At 42.9% G+C, this 18,713-nt stretch overlaps 1 protein-coding gene across 5 annotated transcripts in view; it reads right to left on the reverse strand.

The window, feature by feature from the left end:
- The window catches only part of ncoa1 (nuclear receptor coactivator 1), a 104,886-nt gene that overhangs the window by 83,495 nt on the left and 2,678 nt on the right, over window positions 1–18,713 (reverse strand). For all 5 annotated transcript variants that reach the window (XM_024420432.2, XM_042321739.1, XM_042321737.1 and 2 more), the window contains one exon: window positions 6,733–6,910. The gene's annotated coding sequence lies outside the window, so the exon portion shown is untranslated. The remainder of the gene's footprint in view (window positions 1–6,732; window positions 6,911–18,713) is intronic.

Here is an 18,713-nt window from a genome sequence, read left to right on the forward strand (position 1 = left end):
ATAGACTCCCTGTCAAAAAGGTTCAATAAAAATAAATAAAAGAAGCAGTATTCTCCAAACGGAAACAAATGTCACAATGCTGGTTTGGTTTCCCAGTGACAGAGTATGTTATGGAGCATATGACTCCTATCAGTATATCATGGGTTGGTGATGCCTTGCTACAGTAAATGTGATTACATGTGGCAGGCAGCAGCATATAGATAGATACATGCTGCAGAGACCTAGCAGTGTTGTGCAAGGACAACAACCCCCTCCCTCAACGTGGGCAAGACAAAGGAGCTTATCGTGGACTACAGGAAATGGAGGACCGTACATGCCCCCATTCACATCGACGGGGCTGTAGTTCAGCGGGTCGAGAGCTTCAAATTCCTCGGTGTCCACATCGCTAGGGACCTATCATGGTCCAAACACACCAACACAGTCAGGAAGAGGGCAAGACTACGCATCTTCCCCCTCAGGAGGCTGAAAACATTTGTCATTGGCCTTTTAGATCCTCAAAGTTCTACAGCTGCACCATTGAGAGCATCTTGACTGGCTGCATCACCGCTTGGTAGGGCAACTGCTCAGCATCCAGCCGCAAGGTGCGACAGAGGGTAGTGCGTAGGGCCCAGTTAGGGCTGTGGCCGTCATAACATTTTGTCAGCCGGTTATTGTCATGCCAAAGACTACCGGTCTCACAGTAATTGACCGTTAATTAACATAAACACGTTTAGCATCTCCAGTCCTCCACACATACAAGCCGCTGATGTGAACCTTTAGAACATCTACATTTAAAAATGTCTAATAAATAATTTAATATACACCATCACAATAAACCCATTCTATTAGGCAGGCCTAAAGAAACATTATATAATGAAGAAAAAGTATTTCAGAACAGTATGAGTTGGCCTACTGTAGACCGATGTTATCTGGCTATGCTCCATGCTATATAGGCTCTAGACTTGTTCATTTAGCTGACAAGATATGCGTATAAGTACCGTGTCATTATTTTATATGATTTTACAGTAAGAAAAATATAATTGAACTTACCTGAATGAACTAGAAAGGATATTTTTCCCATTACAGAACGAGTGCACATATGAAGTGGCTATATTTAGCATAAAAGTGATCATTTGAAACAGGTCCAATATGCTAGATTTAGAGTTATTTGGCTTTCGATGTGAATGATACAAACCTTAGAATGTTTGAGAAATCAAAACAGATATGGGCTGTATGGTGTGACAATAGGCTATTGATGATTCCTTGTCTCAGGCTGCACAAGCTGTTCTCTCATCAAGTGATTATTCTCAATTGAATCTCGTCTTTACTAACATGTAAACATTTGTTTAGATTGGCCCATTATCAAATGGGCAGGAACAGGGGCAGGGAAAAAAAATACATGTCATCTGTATGCACTCGAATAGCGAACACACGCTTTCGGTTTTATACTGGAACATGTGCTTGATATGAGCAGATGAGCACTTACTCCACTCCACACATCAACCACTGTATGAGGAGCATGCTCTCACTCCCTGACAGGTGATATTACACCCAAACTCTGTATGTCATTGGCCCTCCAATCTTGTTCCTGCAGCTACCCAGTGCTTAATTTAGAAAAACAAGTGAAATCTGTTGGGGAACATTGATAGTAACATGTTTTCATAAACAAAACATGTTTCACTAAACGGTTAACAGCCCATCTGTGTGATTGTTAAATGACTGAAGGAGAGAGAGGAGATGGAAACGCATGGTGGTGAAATATTCCATATAGCTAATGTGTCAGCAAATTAATTATGAAAATATTTTTAAAATCCCTATTCAAAATCAAATACAAATTCACTAATTGTAGGCTATCAATAAACCAACAGCATCGCCTAGGGGCTATACATTCTCTCCCAGATTCATGGATATATATTTTGGAGTGTCGCATAAGGTAACCAAGTCCATTATGCATAATTACAGTCCACACTCAAAGACGATTACTCTAGCTTGTTTAATTTTGGAGTATAGGCTAAGACCAATTATGTACCAAAGACATCTTAAGTTAGTTTTAGTTTGATGTTTTTCTGCCAAGCGTAATATGCGGCAGGCTATGTATTGTATAATGGCACAATCACAATTTTAATTCAGGGTTGTTTTTCTGGGCTTGGGCTCATAAGCCTATGCATAAACTCAAATGTGTATGGGTGCATTGAAACCACAACAACCATGCTTTACACTGTTGTTTCAACCTGTTGCTGAACTTCTTTCTTCAAATTGATCAGTCACAGTGAGGTGAGTTTTAAAAGCGTGATTTACGAATGCATTTGCATTGCTGTCAGGGTGGTTGAGGGACAATAGAGCCCTGAGTACCAGGCCATTAGGACCTGATGGATGGACAATAGAACCCTGAGTACCAGGCCATTAGGACCTGATGGAGGGACAAAAGCCCTGAGTACCAGGCAATTAGGACCTGATGAAGACAAGAGCCCTGAATACCAGGCCATTAGAATCAAATGGTCATTAGCAAGTTGGCTACTACCAATGCATGTCCAGAGTGCATAAGAAATTACCGTGACTCAACAGTCACATGGAAATTTACATTACTCATGACTGCCAATGTGGCGGTAATACGGTCACCGCAACAGCCCGAGGTGCATCACTGGGGTCAACCTCCCTGCCTTCCAGAACCTCTATACCAGGCGGTGTCAGAGGAAGGACCTAAGAATTGTCAAAGACTCCAGCCACCCAAGTCATAGACTCTTCTCTCTGCTACCGCACAGCAAACGGTACCGGAGTGCTAAGTCTGGGACCAAAAAGCTCCTGAACAGCTTCCAAGCCATAAGACTGCTAAATAGTTCACCAAATAGCTACCGGAACTATCTGCATTGACCCTTTTAGCACTAACTCTTTTTGACTATGCACACACACTGGATTCTACCCACACTCACACATATTGACACTCCAACACACACGCCGCTGCTACTGTCTATTATCTATCCTGTTGCCTAGTCACTTTACCCATACCTATATGTACATATCTACCTCAATTTACTCGTACCCCTGCACCTGGTACCTCGTGTATATAGCCAAGCTATCATTGCTCATTGTGTATGTATTCCTTGTGTTTATACACTGAACAATAACATGAAATGCATCATGCAACAGTTCATATAAGGAAATCAGTCCATTGAAATAAATTCATTAAGGATTTAACATGACTGGGAATACAGATACTCATCTGTTTGGTCACAACTTTTTCAAAGGGTAGGGGTGTCGATCAGAAAACCAGCCCGTATCTGGTGTGACCATCTGCCTCATGCAGCGTGACACATCTCCATTGCAAAGAGTTGATCAGCCTGTGGAATGCTGTCCCACTCCTCTTCAATGGCTGTGAGAAGCTGCTGGATATCGCAGGGAACTGGAACACACTGTTGTACATGTCAATCCAGAGCATCCCAAACAAGCTCAATGGGTGACATGTCTGGTGAGTATGCAAGCCATGGAAGAACTAGGAACATTTTCAGCATACAGGAATTGTGTACAGATCCTTGCGACATGGGGCAGTGCATTATAGAGGTCGACCGATTAATTGGTATGTACGATTAATTAGGGCAGATTTCAAGTTTTTCATAATAATCGGTAATCAGCATTTTGGGATGCCGATTATGGCCAATTATATTGCACTCCACAAAGAGACTGCGTGGCAAGCTGATCACCTGTTACGGGAGTGCAGCAAGGAGCCAAGGTAAGTTGCTAGCTAGCATTAAACTTATCTTATAAAAAACAATCAATCTTAACATAATCACAAGTTAACTACACATGGTTGATGATATTACTAGTTTATCTAGCTTGTCCTGCAGTGCAAATAATCAATGTGGTGCCTGTTAATTTATCATCGAATCACAGCCAACTTCGCCAAATGGGTGATGATTTAACAAGCACATTCGCGAAAAAAGCACTGTCATTGCACCAATGTACCTAACCATAAACATCAATGCCTTTCTTAAAATAATTACACAAGTATAATTTTTTTAAACCTGCATATTTAGTTAAAAAAAAATCATGTTAGCAGGCAATATTAACTAGGGAAATTGTGTCACTTCTCTTGCGTTCTGTGCAAGCAGTCAGGGTATATGCAGCAGTTTGGGCCGCCTGGCTCGTTGCGAACTGTGTGAAGACCATTTCTTCCTAACAAAGACCGTAATTAATTTGCCAGAATTTTACATAACTATGTCATAACATTGAAGGTTGTGGAATGTAACAGGAGTATTTAGACTTATGGATGCCACCCGTTAGATAAAATACGGAACAGTTTCATATTTCACTGAAAGAATAAACGTTTTGTTTTCGCGATGATAGTTTCCGGATTTGACCATATTAAAAAAGGCTTGTATTTCTGCCTGTTATTATATTATAATTAAGCCTATGATTTGATAGAGCAGTCTGACTGAGCGGTGGTAGGCAGCAGCAGGCTCGTAAGCATTCATTCAAACACGTTCCTGTGTTTGCCAGCAGCTCTTCGCAAAGCTTTGAAGCACAGCACTGTTTATGACTTCAAGCCTATCAACTCCCGAGATTAGGCTGGCAATACTAAAGTGCCTATAAGACCATCCAATAGTCAAATGTATATGAAATACAAATGGTATAGAGAGAAATAGTCCTATAGTTCCAATAATAACAACAACCTAAAACTTCTTCACTGGGAATATTGAAGACTCATGTTAAAAGGAACCACCAGCTTTCATGTTCTGAGCAAGAAACTTAAACGTTAGCTTTTTTACATGGCACATATTGCACTTTTACTTACTCCTCCAACACTGCGTTTTTGCATTATTTAAACCAAATTGAACATGTTTCATTATTTATTTGAGATAAAATATTTGTATTTATGTATTATATTACGTTAAAATAAAATTGTTCATTCAGTATTGTTGTAATTGTCATTATTACAAATAAATAAATAAAAATCGTATTTTTTGGTCCTCCAATAATCGGTACGACGTTGAAAGAGAAAAAAAAAAGAAAAAAAATCGGTCGACCTCTAGTGCATTATCATGCCGAAACATGACGTGATGGCGGTGGATGAATGGCACGACAATGGGCCTCAGGATCTCATCACGGTATCTCTGTGCATTCAAATTGCCATCAATAAAATGTAATTGTGTTCGTTGTAGGTACCTTATGCCTGCCCATACCATAACCCCACCGCCAACATGGGGCACTCTGTTCATAAAGGTGCAAACGACCCCGCAGCTGAGAAGCCAGATGTGGAGGTCCTGGGCTGCCGTGGTTACACATGGTCTGCGGTTGTGAGGCTGGTTGGATGCACTGACAAATTCTCTAAAACCACATTGGAGGCAGCTTATGGTAGAGAAATTAGAATTCAATTGTCTAGCAACAGCTCGTGGACATTCCTGCAGTCAGCATGCCAACTGCACGTTCCCTCAAAACTTGAGACATCTGTGGCATTGGGCTGTGTGACAACTGCACATTTTAGAGTGGCCTTTTATTGTCCCCATCACAAGGTGCACCTGTGTAAAGAGGATGCTGTTCAATCAGCTTTTTGATATGCCACACCTGTCAAGTGGATGGATTATTTTGGCAAAGGAGAAAAGCTCACTAACAGGGATGCAAACAAATTTGTGCCCAACATTTTTGAGAAATAAGCTTTTTGTCCATAAGGAACAATTCTGGGATCTTTTATTTCAGCTTTACATGTTGCATTCGTATTATTGTTCAGTATATTTTTTCTATTATTATTACTGTTTTTATTGTATTCTGCATTGTTGGAAAGGGCCTTAAGTAAGCATTTCACTGTTAGCCTACACCTATTCTTTATGCAGCATGTGACAATTAAAATGTTATTGATCAATTAATTTGACCGGTCTCTGTGTCCCCCTCACTGATCTGAAAGGACTGTCTACCAAGTTGTAAACAATATAATAGTGAGTACGTCAGTGTAAAGTCACGTTTCTGCCATATTTTTCTATCAACTTTCTGATGTTCAGTGACAGAAAAAAAACAGTTCATAGCGATGGCATTTTGAAGTATTGATATTTACTCTTTCACGGCCCTGTAGGGGGGTTGAAGAGGAGGGGGGTAGATGAATAAAGTATTTGAGCAATCAATCCAATTTCCTTCTTATATATTTACGAATTAACCTGGCCTATATGGCCCTTTTCTTCACGCATGGATGTGCACGCCTTTTGGATGCAGAAAGCAGGAAGTTACCAATCGTCAGTGAGCACCACGAAGAAACATTCATAGGTTGTTGTAACCGGAGCCATATATTTGAGTCGTCATACAATACACTTGCAATGTTGTTTTAAACAGTCGCTAAGATGATTTTGGTCGTGATCTTTGCAAAATACCTATTTTGGATGCAGCAGTCGTTAGCTAGAATTCTAACGCTCATTGACATAGGCTAATAGCAAAGCTAGTCAAAGAACCATTTTACTGGTTGAAGTCTTTAAAAAAAAAAAAGTATAATACAGTTGATTTGTGATGACAAACATACTAAGCAGGACATTCATATGAGCATTAAAATCCAATTACAATCCAAAAGTAGTGTGAAATGCACTCATTAGCAACCTGTAAATGGAGGCTTTTTTTTGAGAACTCCCGTGTCCAGCAACCAAATTGTGCGCATCGCAAGTTCAGGGGACAGGCAAGGAACCCCACCTATGAAGCAAGAAACATAGACAGCAACCAGGGGATGCACTTGAGGTAAGTACAGTATATATAAAAGGGGAAGACGGGGTCCACACATACTTGATCTAGGGCTCCAGAGGGTGACTCATGGGGGGGCTGCTGTGGCGGTGGTCCTCTGCTCTGAGGGGGGTGGTGGTGTGGCGGGCTGGCTGGCAGGATCCAGGAAAGGGGGCTACGGCGCCATGGCCTCCCCGTCATGTAGCACCATCCCACTTGGGGAGGGGCGAGCGAGCTGGACCTGAAAGAGAAACTTCAGTGTTTACTGGAGGCCAATCTGGGACACCAAAATGTACATTTAAGCTATATCAGTTCATTTTAAACAAGGCAAAAGAGAAGCTATATCAATTTAAACACCATTAGAATGTTGTTCAGACTTATTACAGCTTGTGTGTCAAAAGATGTTAGGGTCATCTCAATACTATGCAATTAGGCCTACTAAATGACCAAGTAACAACTTAATATAATGTTGTTACTAGAGTAACACAGTGTAACAGTAACTTTATGATAAATATGAGAACTATGGTTTCAAATCGATCTCTAAAGTCAAGCCCTCGCGAGATGGTGCTGTTGAGCAAGATGAAACATAATTGAGTAAGTGCAGAGGATGGGTCCCGCAAGCACACAAGCCAGTAGATAGCGCATAATGTGGTGGAGCAAGCATAGGATGGGTCCCGCGAACGCAGAGGCAACAGGGGACGTGCAAATAAAACTTTTAAACTCGAGTTGAAAGTGTGCCTTTGAGCGAGCAGAACATCATTACCGCACGCAAAATATGAATTAGAGAGCAGAGATTTTTGTTTTATTGAGATACTTACTACATGTCAAGACTTTGAAGTTACTGTGCTCACAAATACACAGCATCCCCACATGTATTTCTGCTCACTGGCAAGTCTACTCCCGCTCCGGCGCTCGACGTTGCCAGTCCTGACAACCCACATTGCGCACACCTGCTCCCCATCGTTAAGCACACCTGGACTTCATCACCACCCTGATTACTCTCCCTTCATAAAGACCTCTGTAATCAGGCAGTATTTGTTTTGGTTACGTTCAGTACACTTCTCGTGTTTTGTATTATCTTCATGATTATTATTAAAAACTCATCTTCTGCACCTGTTTCCTGAATCCCTGCATATACGTTACAGAATACTGCCACTTCAAAAATGGAAGCAGCAGAAGATAAGGACGTCTCCCAGACGGTCGACGAACAAGGACATCTAATCCGCAAACACCATAATCAGCTGGCACAACTATGAATGAGGGCTACAGCCATCTGGGAGAGAGGAGAGGAATGGATGGGTTCCTACGAGAGGTTCATGGCGGTCTTCGACCATCCACCGGAGGGCAGACATGGAGGTGAGCGACTACTCCAACTCCGGCAGGGTGCCCAGACCGTTGCGGAGTATGCCCTCACCTTCCGGACCGTGACAGCCTCCAGCGGATGGAATGAGCCGGCGTTCCGCACACTATTTCAAAGAGGATTGCACGAGGAGGTCCAGACAGAGTCGGCGTGCCGAGATGACGACCTTTCCCTGGCCGCACTCATCGCAGTGGCTCCCCTCGCCCCCTTTTGGACGTCCTGGGGCAGATCCTGAACACATGAAGATAGGGGTTACACACCTCTCCACCGCAGAGCGACATGTTTTGTACATCCCAATCCGAAGTCCACTGGGGCAGAGGGACAGCCCCGTAATCATCAGTCTCACAGAGTAACATCATCGTTTCCCGCCAAACCCTTCCTGATTTCCATTTCACTGGCTGGCTGTCCCTCAGGTGTTGTTTCTACAGTTCTAGTGGACTCTGGTGCTGCGGGGAATTTTATTGACCAGGTCTTCGTGACTGCAGTGTACCCTCTCTCCTCTCCTTTTCTAGTCCAAGCCATGGATAAACCACCATTGGGATCCAGCACTGTCACAGCACCACTCACCCTCACCATGGGACCCATGCACAAAGAAATCCTTCCCTTCCTCATCATCACTGCTCCTGTACACAAAGTCATCCTCGGCTTTCCGTGGCTCCAAAGTCATGACCCCACCATCTCCTGGTCGAGGATGAAAATCACTGCCTCGGCATCCGGATGTTGGAGGACCTGCTTTCCATTACCTTGTGGTTCCATGTCACTTGAGAGTCCTGTGAGTGTCCTCCAGCCTATCATTCCATCCTCCCATATCACTGGCCCCATGTTTTGGGATGTAGATGTGGACTAGAGGTCGACTGATTAAATCGGAAATCCGTAATTTTGCCATTTTTATTTATTGATTTTTGTACACCTTTATTTAATCATTATTTAAGTAGGCAAGTCAGTTAAGAACACATTCTTATTTTCAATGACGGCATAGGAACGGTGGGTTAACTGCCTTGTTCAGTGGCAGAACGACAGATTTTTACCTCGTCAGCTCAGGGATTCAATCTTGCAACCTTACGGATAACTAGTTCAACGCTCTAACCATCTGCCTCACGAGGAGCCCGCCTGTTACGCGAATGCAGTAAGAAGCCAAGGTAAGTTGCTAGCTAGCATTAAACTGAATCATAATCACTAGTTATAACTACACATGGTTGATGATATTACTAGTTTATCTAGCGTGTCCTGCGTTGCATATAATCGATGCAGTGCGCATTTGCGAAAAAGTACCGTCGTTGCTCCAACGTGTACCTAACCAAACACCAATGCCTTTCTTAAAATCAATACACAGAAGTATATATTTTTAAACCTGCATATTTAGCTAAAGGAAATCCAGGTTAGCCGGCAATATTAACCAGGGGAAATTGTGTCACTTATCTTGCGTTCATTGCACGCAGTCAGGGTATATGCAACAGTTTGGGCAGCCTGGCTCATTGCGAACTAAATTGCCAGAATTTTACGTAATTATGACATAATATTGAAGGTTGTACAATGTAACAGGAATATTTAGACTGATGGATGCCACCCGTTAGATAAAATACGTAACGGTTCCGTATTTCACTGAAAGAATAAACGTCTTGTCTTCGAGATGATCGTTTCCGGATTCGATCATATTAAATGACCTAAGGCTCGTATTTCTGTGTGTTATGTTATAATTAAGTCTATGATTTGATAGAGCAGTCTGACTGAGCGATGGTAGGCACCAGCAGGCTCATAAGCATTCATTCAAACATTCCTTTTGTGCATTTTGCCAGCAGCTCTGCTGTTTATGACTTCAAGCCTATCAACTCCCGAGATTAGGCTGGTGTAACGATGTGATGTGAAATGGCTAGCTAGTTAGCGGTTGCGCGCTATTAGCATTTCAAACGTCACTCGCTCTGAGACTTGGCATAGTTATTCCCCTTGCTCTGCATGGGTAACGCTGCTTCGAGGGTGGCTGTAGTTGTTGTGTTCCTGGTTCGAGCCCAGGTAGGAGCGAGGAGAGGTACGGAAGCTATACTGTTACACTGGCAATACTAAAGTGCCTATAAGAACATCCAATAGTCAAAGGTATATGAAATACAAATGGTATAGAGAAATAGTCCTATAATTCCTATAATAACTACAACCTAAAACTTCTTACCTGGGAATATTGAAGACTCATGTTAAAAGGAACCACCAGCTTTCATATGTTCTCATGTTCTGAGCAAGGAACTTAAACGTTAGCTTTCTTACATGGCACATTTACTTTCTTCTCCAACACTTTGTTTTTGCATTATTTAAACCAATTTTTTTTTTACTAAATTGATTTTATTGATGTATTATATTAAGTTAAAATATGTGTTCATTGTTCATTCACTATTGTTGTAATTGTCATACACACACACATACTGTAGTGTCCAAAACAGCTTTCAAGTCAGGCATTCCCTTGGCAGAAACAGCCTCTCGGTGGATGCTGCAGTGCATTGTGAGAAACTGCTTGCACGCGCGTTACCACACCACTATGTCCCCGTCATGGCTTTTGCTTCATCAGAACAGATACCAACACATCTTGACCACCAAAGTCCATTTGATGTCACAAAGCTGTCCAGTCCTTAAAAAAATATCCTCTCATGTTGTCCTGGTTTGCAGAAGAGGATGTCTTCCTTAATTGACCCTCCATTAACATAGCGGACATACACTAGGAGCTGTGTCAGGCCCGCCCGTCTGCTGACTCATCCAGCTGTAATGCATATATTTCACTGGTTTGTATGCAAAGCAGTAATTGTTTCAAAACATCTGCCATGTCACTGATGGGTCGTGAAACAGTGGATTTTGCCATTTTTAAAGGTCTTCAAAAGCCAAGTTAACAAACAGATCACCGACCATTTAGAATCCCATAAGTACCTTCTCCGCTATGCAATCTGGTTTCCGAGCTGGTCGTGGGAGCACCTCAGCCACACGGACTTTCAACTCCCTCCAAAGATTTTCTACGGGGTTGAGATCTGTAGACTGGCTAGGCCACTCCAGGACCTTGAAATGCTTCTTACGAAGCCACTCCTTTGTTGCCCGGGCAGTGTGTTTGGGATCATTGTCATGCTGAAAGACCCAGCCACGTTTCATCTTCAATGCCCTTGCTGATGGAAGGAGGTTTTCACTCAAAATCTCACGATACATGGCCCCATTCATTCTTTCCTTTACACGGATCAGTCGTCCTGGTCCCTTTGCAGAAAAACAGCCCCAAAGCATGATGTTTCCACCCCCATGCTTCACAGTAGGTATGGTGTTCTTTGGATGCAACTCAGCATTCTTTGTCCTCCAAACACGACGAGTTGAGTTTTTAAACAAAAAGTTATATTTTGGTTTCATGTGACCATATGACATTCTCCCAATCTTCTTCTGGATCATCCAAATGCTCTCTAGCACACTTCAGACGGGCCTGGACATGTACTGGCTTAAGCAGGAGGACACGTCTGGCACTGCAGGATTTGAGTCCCTGGCGGCGTAGTGTGTTACTGATGGTAGGCTTTGTTACTTTGGTCCCAGCTCTCTGCAGGTCATTCACTAGGTCCCCCGTGTGGTTCTGGGATTTTTGCTCACCGTTCTTGTGATCATTTTGACCCCACGGGGTGAGATCTTGCGTGGAACCCCAGATCGAGGGAGGTTATCAGTGGTCTTGTATGTCTTCCATTTCCTAATAATTGCTCCCACAGTTGATTTCTTCAAACCAAGCTGCTTACATATTGCAGATTCAGCCTTCCCAGCCTGGTGCAGGTCTACAATTTTGTTTCTGGTGTCCTTTGACAGCTCTTTGTTCTTGGCCATAGTGGAGTTTGGAGTGTGACCGTTTGAGGTTGTGGACAGGTGTCTTTTATACTGATAACAAGTTCAAACAGGTGCCATTAATACAGGTAACGAGTGGAGGACTGTGGAGCCTCTTAAAGAAGAAGTTACACGTCTATGAGAGCCATAAATCTTTGTCTGTCACAGTTGAAGTGTACCTATGATGAAAATTACAGGCCTCATCTTTTTAAGTGAGATAACTTGCACAATTGGTGGCTGACTAAATACTTTTTTGCCCCACTGTACATATACATATGAGATGAGTAATGTAGGGTATGTAAACATTATATTAAGTAGCATTGTTTAAAGTGGCTAGTGATATATTTTCCATCAATTTCCATCAATTCCCATTATTAAAGTGGCTGGAGTCGAGTCAGTGTGTTGGCAGCAGCCACTCAATGTTAGTGGTGGCTGTTTAACAGTCTGATGGCCTTGAGATAGAAGCTGTTTTTCAGTCTCTCGGGCCCTGCTATAATGCACCTGTACTGACCTCGCCTTCTGGATGATAGCGGGGTGAACAGGCAGTGGCTCGGGTGGTTGTTGTCCTTGATGATCTTTATGGCCTTCCTGTAACATCGGGTGGTGTAGGTGTCCTGGAGGTTAGGTAGTTTGCCCCCGGTGATGCGTTGTGCAGACCTCACTACCCTCTGGAGAGCCTTACGGTTGTGGGCGGAGCAGTTGCCGTACCAGGCGGTGATACAGCCCGACAGGATGCTCTCGATTGTGCATCTGTAGAAGTTTGTGAGTGCTTTTGGTGACAAGCCAAATTTCTTCAGCCTCCTGAGGTTGAAGAGGCGCTGCTGCGCCTTCTTCACGACGCCGTCTGTGTGGGTGGACCATTTCAGTGCTGTGTACGCCGAGGAACTTAAAACTTACTACCCTCTCCACTACTGTCCCATCGATGTAGATAGGGGGGTACTCTCTCTGCTGTTTCCTGAAGTCCACAATCATCTCCTTTGTTTTGTTGACGTTGAGTGTGAGGTTATTTTCCTGACACCACACTCCGAGGGCCCTCACCTCCTCCCTGTAGGCCGTCTCGTCGTTGTTGGTAATCAAGCCTACCACTGTAGTGTCGTCCGCAAAGTTGATGACTGAGTTGGAGGCGTGCATGGCCACGCAGTTGTGGGTGAACAGGGAGTACAGGAGAGGGCTCAGAACGCACCCTTGTGGGGCCCCTTGCTGCTGGTGATTCTCTGATCCACCTCTGCGCAGACGACACCACTCTGCATATTTCTGGCCCTTCTTTGGACACGGAGTTAACTAACCTTCAGACGAGCCTCAATGCCATACAACTCTCCTTCTGTGGCCTCCAACTGCTCTTAAATGCAAGTAAAACTAAATGCATGCTCTTCAACAGATCGCTGCCCACACCTGTCCGCCCGTCTAGCATCACTACTCTGGACCGTTCTGACTAGAATATATGGACAACTACAAATACCTAGGTGTCTGGTTAGACTGTAAACTCTCCTTCCAGACACATTAACCTGTTGGTACTAGGGGGCAGTATTTTCATTTTTGGAAAAAATTATGTTCCCAAATTAAATGGGATATTTTGTCAGGACAAGATGCTAGAATATGCATATAATTGACAGCTTAGGATAGAAAACACTCTAAAGTTTCCAAAACTGTAAAAATATTGTCTGTGAGTATAACAGAACTGATGTTACAGGCGAAAGCCTGAGAAAAATCCAATCCGGAAGTGACTCATCTTTTGAAAGCCCTGCATTCCGATGCATCCCTATTGAGCTGTGAATGCCCTATCAACCAGATTATGCTTTCTACGTATTCCCCAAGGTGTCTACAGCATTGTGACGTAGTTTTACGCATTTATGTTGAAGAATACCCGTAGGCGGCTTCATTGCGCAAGTGGTCACCTGATGCTCCCAGAGAAATTCTCGCTTAAAATACAGAGGTAGCCATTATTCCAATCGCTTCTACTGAGAAACCAATTGTCCCGGTTGAAATATTATCGAATAGATATTTGAAAAACACCTTGAGGATTAATTATAAACAACGTTTGCCATGTTTCTGTCGATATTATGGAGCTAATTTTGAATATTTTTCGGCGTTGTCGTGACCGCAATTTCCTGTCGATTTCTCAGCCAAACGTGAAGAACAAACGGAGCTATTTTGCCTACAAAAATAATATTTTGGGGAAAAAAGAACTTTGGCTATCTACCTGGGAGTCTCGTGAGTGAAAACATCCGAAGTTCATCAAAGGTAAACTATTTAATTTGATTGCTTTTCGTGACAAGGTTGCCTGCTGCTAGCAAAGCATAATGCTATGCTAGGCTATCAATAAAACATACACAAATGCTTGTCTAGCTTTGGCTGTAAAGCATATTTTTAAAATCTGAGATGACAGGGTGATTAACAAAAGGCTAAGCTGTGTTCCAATATGTTTCACTTGTGATTTTCATGAATAGGAAGATTTTTTAGGAAGATTTATTGTCCGTTGCGTTATGCTAATTAGTGTCAGATGATGACAACGGTCTCGTTCACGGGATGGGGTGTCACTAGAAGTTAAGCATCTCCAATCCAAAAATTAAATCTAGAATCGGCTTCCTATTTCACAACAAAGCATCCTTCACTCATGTTGCCAAACAACCTCGGAACACTGACCATCCTACCGATCCTCGACTTTGGTGATGTCATCTACAAAATAGCCTCCAACACTCTACTCAACTAATTGGATGCAGCCTATCACAGTGCCATCTGTTTTGTCACCAAAGCCCCATATACTACCCACCACTGCAACCTGTATGTTCTCATTGGCTGGCCTTTGCTTCATATTCGTCACCAAACCCACTGGCTCCAGATCATCTATACGTCTCTGCTAGGTAAAGCCCCGCCTTATCTCAGCTCAATGGTCACATTAGCAGCACCCACCAGCACGCGCTCCAGCAGGTATATTTCACTGGTCACCCCCAAAGCCAATTCTTAATTTGTCCGCCTTTCCTTCTGGTTCTCTGCTGCCAATGACTGGAACGAACTGCAAAAATAACTGAAGCACCAGCTGCCTGAGCAACTCACAGATCACTGCACATAGCCCATCTGTAAATATCCCATTCAACTACCTCATCACCATACTGTTATTGTATTTTGCTCCTTTGCACCCCCAGTGTCTCTACTTGCACACTCATCTTCTGCACATCTATCACTCCAGTGTTTAATTGCTATATTAATTTTAGTAATAATAATTATTTCTATAGTAATTATTTCGCCACTATGGCCTATTTATTGCCTTACCTCCCTTATCCTACCTCATTTGCACACACTGTATATAGACTTTCTATTGTATTATTGACTGTATGTTTGTTTATTCCATGTGTAACTCTGTGTTGTTGTTTGTGTGGCACTGCTTTGCTTTACTTTGGCCAGGTCGCAGTTGTAAATGAGAACTTGTTCTCAACTAGCCTACCTGGTTAAATAAAGGTGAAATAAAAAAATAAACCAAAGGATGAATGTGGTGGATAGAATGATGTGTCAGACAAACGCTGCTTGTCATTTTAACTGAATGGCATAATGTCTGAAAAGAGGTTGGGAAGGATACTAGTAAGGAAATGTATCTATGTGAACATGGCGGACCATTCACTAAGGACAGCATCATCAATGACACCTCCATAGAGTGAGGAGGGTTTGTTTGTGTGAGAGAGATTATGAACTCCGTTGTCGCCATAAAAAGTCAATGACACTGAGGGGGCTAGCGTGCCAGGGTGAGATAATTCCTTTGTACTGCTTCCAAACCAGTTTTTCCTTGAGATTTATAGCCTGTCAAGTGCACCCAGGCACTTACGGTATTGGCAAAACAATTTGAGTGCTTGAGTAACCACACTTTAGTGACCTGCATTTCTGCTGAAACAAGACAGGTGTAGGGCTCTAGGTGAAATCAAGACCAGGTTAAAGTTACTAATTGGAGGTGAGAAATAGTGGCAAATAATTGATTTTACATTTTCCCTCTCAAAATAGGCTCAACTCGCTTGTTGATGCAAATTATGGCTTCCTTATAATCACCATCAATCCCAAATGATTAAAAATGTATTTCATACACAGAGAGCCCTGTCCAATATGCTTTATTACAAGCTGCTATGACCTCTTTCTTGATTAATAGTCGCTGGACCAAATCCAAAGAGGCATGACGTTATGGAAAACTAAATTCAATTCGTTATAATGTGAATCTAAGACACTTGTATGTTTCTGTAAACTTACAGTTCTTGCATAAAACATGGTTGAACTTTAGACACTAGTATGACACAGCCCAGATGGGTCAGTGGCAGGTTATTTCAGGATTAAGTGTATGCTAAACTCATTCGTCGTAGTTTGTTTATGTCAAATATTTCTCTTGACCAATCTCTTCTTGTTTAACCTATCCAAGGCAGCCTACTCCAACTAACACACTAGTTTTAAAGTCAAAAATAAACAATGTGTAGACCTAGAGATATGTAGTCCATATGGCAGTCTAGCCCTGGAGAGGTGCAAGAGTTTAGCCATGACACCTCTAGTGACCAAAACTCAACCTAAAATGTAAAAACACATCAACCTCACTGACGTAACTGAACACTAGCCAGTTAAAAAAAACATGACTTAGAACATAGCAAAACAGTTTTAACTCCATCTTGCATTCATATTCATTGATCTGGCCAAGGCTTTCGACTCTGTCAATCACCACATCCTCATCGGCAGACTCGACAGACTAGGTTTCTCAAAGGATTGCATCGCCTGGTTCACCAACTACTTTTCTGATAGAGTTCAGTGTGTCAAATCGGAGGGTCTGCTGTCTGGACCTCTGGCAATCTCTATGGGGGTGCCACAGGGCTCAATTCTTGGACTGACTCTCTTCTCTGTATACATCAATGATGTCGCTCTTGCTGCTGGTGAGTCTCTGATCCACCTCTACGCAGACGACATCATTCAGTATACTTCTGGCCCTTCTTTGGACACTGTTAATAACCCTCCAGGCAAGCTTCAATGCCATACAACTCTCCTTCCGTGGCCTCCAATTGCTCTTAAACACAACTAAAACTAAATGCATGCTCTTCAACCGATCGCTGCCTGCACCTGCCCGCCTGTCCAACATCACTACTCTGGATGGCTCGGACTTAGAATACGTGGACAAGTACAAATACCACTAGGTGTCTGGTTAGACTTGTAAACTCTCCTTCCAGACCCACATCAAACATCTCCAATCCAAAGTTAAATCTAGAATTGGCTTCCTATTTCGCAACAAAGCATCCTTCACTCATGCTGCCAAACATACCCTTGTAAAACGAACCATCCTACCAATCCTCGACTTTGGCGATGTCATTTACAAAATAGCCTCCAATACCCTACTCAACAAATTGGATGCAGTCTATCACAGTGCCATCCGTTTTGTCACTAAAGCCACATATACTACCCACCATTGCGACCTGTACGCTCTCGTTGACTGGCCCTCGCTTCATACTCGTCGCCAAACCCACTGGCTCCATGTCATCTACAAGACCCTGCTAGGTAAAGTCCCCCCTTTTCTCAGCTCGCTGGTCACCATAGCATCACCCACTTGTACCACACGCTCCAGCAGGTATATCTCTCACCCCCAAAACCAATTATTTCTTTGGCCACCTCTCCTTCCAGTTCTCTGCTGCCAATGACTGGAACGAACTACAAAAATCTCTGAAACTGGAAACACTTATCTCCCTCACTAGCTTTAAGCACCAACTGTCAGAGCAGCTCACATATTACTGCACCTGTACATAGCACACCTATAATTTAGCCAAAACAACTACCTCTTTCCCTACTGTATTTATTTATTTTGCTCCTTTGCACCCCATTATTTTTATTTCTACTTTGCACATTCTTCCACTGCAAATCTTCCATTCCAGTGTTTTACTTGCTATATTGTATTTACTTTGCCACCATGGCCTTTTTTTTTGCCTTTACCTCCCTTATCTCACCTCATTTGCTCACATCGTATATAGACTTGTTTCTACTGTATTATTGACTGTATGTTTGTTTTACTCCATGTGTAACTCTGTCGTTGTGTGTCAAAACTGCTTTGCTTTATCTTGGCCAGGTCGCAATTGTAAATGAGAACTTGTTCTCCACTTGCCTACCTGGTTAAATAAAGGTGAAAAAATAAATACAAAAATAACTACTTTAACCTCAGCCTGAGGCAACAGTTGTGGGGAAATACTCTCTGAGAAATCAGCAACCAAAAATATCCAACAGGTACAGAGAACACAAGACAGGCACCGTTATGCGATAGCAGCCAATAGCCTAAAGCTCATCCCTCCATTGTGAGGAAATATTATATAACTGACAGGTTATATACATTGATCCCCATCTGGGGAGCTGAACAAAAACCCACACTGAACCGGTTACAACATCCTGTACTTTAAACTTTGGGGTTGAGACTTTCACTACCATTTCTCAAATCTGTTAAAATGACTCCTGAGGGCACAGATCCAGTCAGCAGATGCTACTGTAGTAGAGAAAAGCCCCCCTCACCACAACAACAAGTTGAAGGGAGGGCCATGGGAGTCAGTCACACTGCCTGCCAAACCCCAGCCAAGCAGCTCCCTCCCACAGCTCAGTCCCACTGTACAAACTGTTGTCTCAGTTCTCTTCCTAGCATGCCCTGATAAGAAATGGGACACTGGGATCTGGTTCCTCAGCTTGCTCTGTGAGTGTGCCACAACGCTCTCTTCCTTCATTCTCCCTCCCTATATTTCCTTCCCTACCCCCACAAATTCACAGTCTGCTGCACAAGCTTTCTTTCCAGGGAGAGGAGAATGTAGGTCAGCTTTCTGATGGCTGGGGAGGCACAGCTGAGCGTCCCACTCCGTTCCTTTCGCTCGCAGCA

This window comes from Oncorhynchus tshawytscha, linkage group LG05 (genome assembly GCF_018296145.1).
Source record: "Oncorhynchus tshawytscha isolate Ot180627B linkage group LG05, Otsh_v2.0, whole genome shotgun sequence".
In the NCBI taxonomy this organism is placed as follows: Eukaryota; Metazoa; Chordata; class Actinopteri; order Salmoniformes; family Salmonidae; genus Oncorhynchus; species Oncorhynchus tshawytscha.